This window comes from Suricata suricatta, chromosome 10 (genome assembly GCF_006229205.1).
Source record: "Suricata suricatta isolate VVHF042 chromosome 10, meerkat_22Aug2017_6uvM2_HiC, whole genome shotgun sequence".
Lineage (NCBI taxonomy): Eukaryota > Metazoa > Chordata > Mammalia > Carnivora > Herpestidae > Suricata > Suricata suricatta.
In genome coordinates this window covers 61,203,636-61,206,797 of record NC_043709.1, presented here as the reverse complement: position 1 = coordinate 61,206,797, position 3,162 = coordinate 61,203,636, and the positions used below count along the sequence as shown (strand labels likewise).

The 3,162-nt window shown below is 43.4% G+C and overlaps 1 protein-coding gene across 1 annotated transcript in view; it reads right to left on the bottom strand.

Moving 5' to 3' along the window:
• The window catches only part of LOC115305201 (keratin, type II cytoskeletal 3-like), a 15,377-nt gene that overhangs the window by 11,396 nt on the left and 819 nt on the right, over positions 1-3,162 (bottom strand). The gene's annotated exons all lie outside the window — the stretch shown is intronic.

The window sequence follows — 3,162 nt, the reverse complement described above, 5'->3', positions numbered from 1 at the left end:
GTTTTAAAGGGAACAAAACAAAATAGACAAAGTCTGGGTCTATTTTAAAGTTGAAATTTGAAAGAAATATTAATATTAACATTACTTGATCTTAAGTGGAAAATCTGTGAGCACATGTAAATAGTCAGAACTAAAGGTGTGACTGAGAAGTCAAGTTTGGAGGAATTGAGTCCCCTCAGGTATCTGGGCCAGTTCTCAGAACCAAGGACCAGTCAGGGCTATGAATAAAGTCAGCTTCTGCCTTTAAAGACCAAAGACATTTCACCGTGCAAATCTATCATGAAAAAAACAAAACCACACATGTCACATTAGTATGGACTTTGAAGTTACTAGCATGTGAGTTACAAGCATGGACTGTAGTGTCCAACTACTCATGTTCAACCCCAGCTGTTCCACTTGCTGACTGCAACCTTTAGCATAGTGTGATCTTTATGTCTCTGTGCTCATTTTTCTCATCTAAAAACTGAGGATAATACTGCCTACCCCATAGGATCATTGTGAAGATTAAATTATTTATGTGTGAAATTCTCTGAACAATGTCTGAGGAGGTGACAATTACTTAATAAAACTTTTTTTTTCATTTATTGATTTTCCAAAGCCTTGAGATCTCAAGATGTGGGAGGAAAGGGGAGACAGAGTGCTACAGAGTCTTACTGGGAAAGGGGCAACTGTCATTGAATCATAAGGAATGAGGACACAAGGGCAGCGTTTGAACATGTTCTCCTACCACTGTAGCCCAAAGCCCCCAAGGGAGAAGATAAAGAAAGGCTACTCCCGGAGGTGACCCAGTCTGGGCACTGTAGTTAGTCAGCTGGCTGTCACTGAGCCATTTGGAATTTTTGGCAAGGATTACTAATGCCAGGATGAGAAGTATGCCAGCCCTGGGGTGTGTCCTGCCCTGGGAGAGATCCAAAAAGAGTGAAGCACAGCATGGAAGTTGGGCAAAGTCTGACCCAGTTGGCTTAATCCCAAAGATTCCCTCAGTACCCTTCTCCTCTCCTCTTCTCTCACTCCATACATAGCTGCTAATGTAACATCCTGCAGGCCACATTTTGAGTGTGTTGTCCTCTGATTCAGCAAACTTCATGGGTCCCTATTATTCTGAAAAACTCATAGAGTCAAATCCACCATCACATTTTGTCATTTAATGAATAAAAGGATACAAAGAACAGAGAGGAGGCAAGGAAAAGTTTATATACAAAGGAACAATGGGCAGTGGTAGAATGGGTGAAGTGCTCAGGGACAAAATACTAACTTGACAGTGTCTACCTGGGTCCCTTCTTAGCTTTGAGCCTCCAAGCAGACGAGAGTATTTTAGGAGAGAGGAGCAATTATAGAGAGGTGTGGCTAAAGGCAGGGGAAATTCCTACCGTCCTGCATCAGGGCCTGGTCTCGGAATTTGATGCAGGAACTCTGGTCACTGTTGGTGGTGATCTGCACAATCCTAGCCAAGGAGGAGGATCAACTGCTCAGTCTGGGACTCTGATCCATGGAGATACTTGTGCTTCTGGACTGGAGGCTCTTCCCCACATTTGTGGACTCACTGTCTCCTTGGATGCCCTGGCCACCTCTGTTGCCCCAAATGCCATCATTGTTGTTGTTGCTGCTGCCCCAACACTTATGTTCTTGCTGCTGGATGTGTGGTTGACCACAACTGCAAAAAAGAGGGGGAGAGGGGTCTGTTCAGTGTCATCTGTCTGTCTAAATGTCCATTGCATGCATTCCTGTCTTTGGAATGAGTGACAGAGAAGACCCAAAAAAAAGGAGACCACCTTCCCATGGTACAGAGTTCTTTGTCTGCAGGGAAATCAAGGATATACATTAGAGAAGTCCTACCCAAATATGACTCTCCCTTTGCCCCTCCTTTTCTTTTACTCTTGGAATCAAACTGTAGAAAAGACAATTTGCAGGTAGGCGAGCCGAAGCAAAGCCACAAGAAATCATCTCAAACAATAGAAAAGGAGTATGTAAGATACTCAGAGGCACACTGGGCTCTGACACTCTTCAGACATCCTGTTTGGGAAAACAAAATAAATACCATGGGAACATCATGGTGGTTCCTCTCAGCATCTCTGTTCAGAATTATCCCCTGGAATACCAGAGTACAATAATATGAACTGCAGCATCAGGAATTGAAGTTAGACGTGAGAAGGGATTCACACGGTTTCTAGGATGGGGATGCAGAGAACAGAGATATAATGTGTCTCTGGATACTTGACTCTACCATCACCTTGGCCTTGATTCCCTCGCTGACAAACCTGGAATAATATACTTCTTCATCATTTTGTTGAAGAAAGTAAATTAAGCCATGGAGAATGTCTAGTACAGTGCTTGGCCTGTACCAAAAGTGACAGAGCTCTTATCTGTGCCAGAGATGAAGAGGCAAAGAAGAGAGACTGATGCAGAGATAAATGGAAACCAGTTTGGAGAAGAGGAAGAGCAGCAACCAGGACCACCTAATACCCATCTTATATTCTCCACTATACCAGGATTGGCTGACACTGGTCTTTGGAGAGCACCATATGCCTGTTGGAAAGCACTAACTATTCAGCATAAAATTGGTGTTGTCCCTGAGCCCAAAGGGACAGTACTAGGCAGTATAATTCAGTTAATCAAGCATTTGTTGAGACCCTCCTTTGTTCCCTGCTACTGTGTCTAACCAAGGAGCATACAATCCTTTGAAAATTGATTCTCAAGTTGTCCTCTTTGTCTTGGCCATAGTTCCCACACACCTGCACTCCTCACCAACCAGCATCTTCTGATAGGTGGTGATCTCCACATCCAATGCCAACTTGACATTCATCGGCTCCTGGTAGTCCATTCACCCTGCTGCTCAGTGTCAGCCATTGTTGCCTGTAGGCTGGTATTCTGAATTAGAAGGAGAAAAAAGAGAAGGACTGAATTTTTTAAACCACCTGGGCACATAGCAGGTGAGCATAGCTCTCCCTCCAACTGTCTTAATGAAAACTTCTAACCGTATGCTGTGTTGTTAACCATGCTACCTTCTTTTGCCCATATCATTCATATCCATGTAGTTACACTATGCTAGGAAATTCCAATGATGGTTTGAATCCTTACCCAGATATATTGGTGACCTGTTTCCCAATCTCTTAAATCTCATACTTCATGGTATGAGACCCCAGAAACTCAATCCCACATATT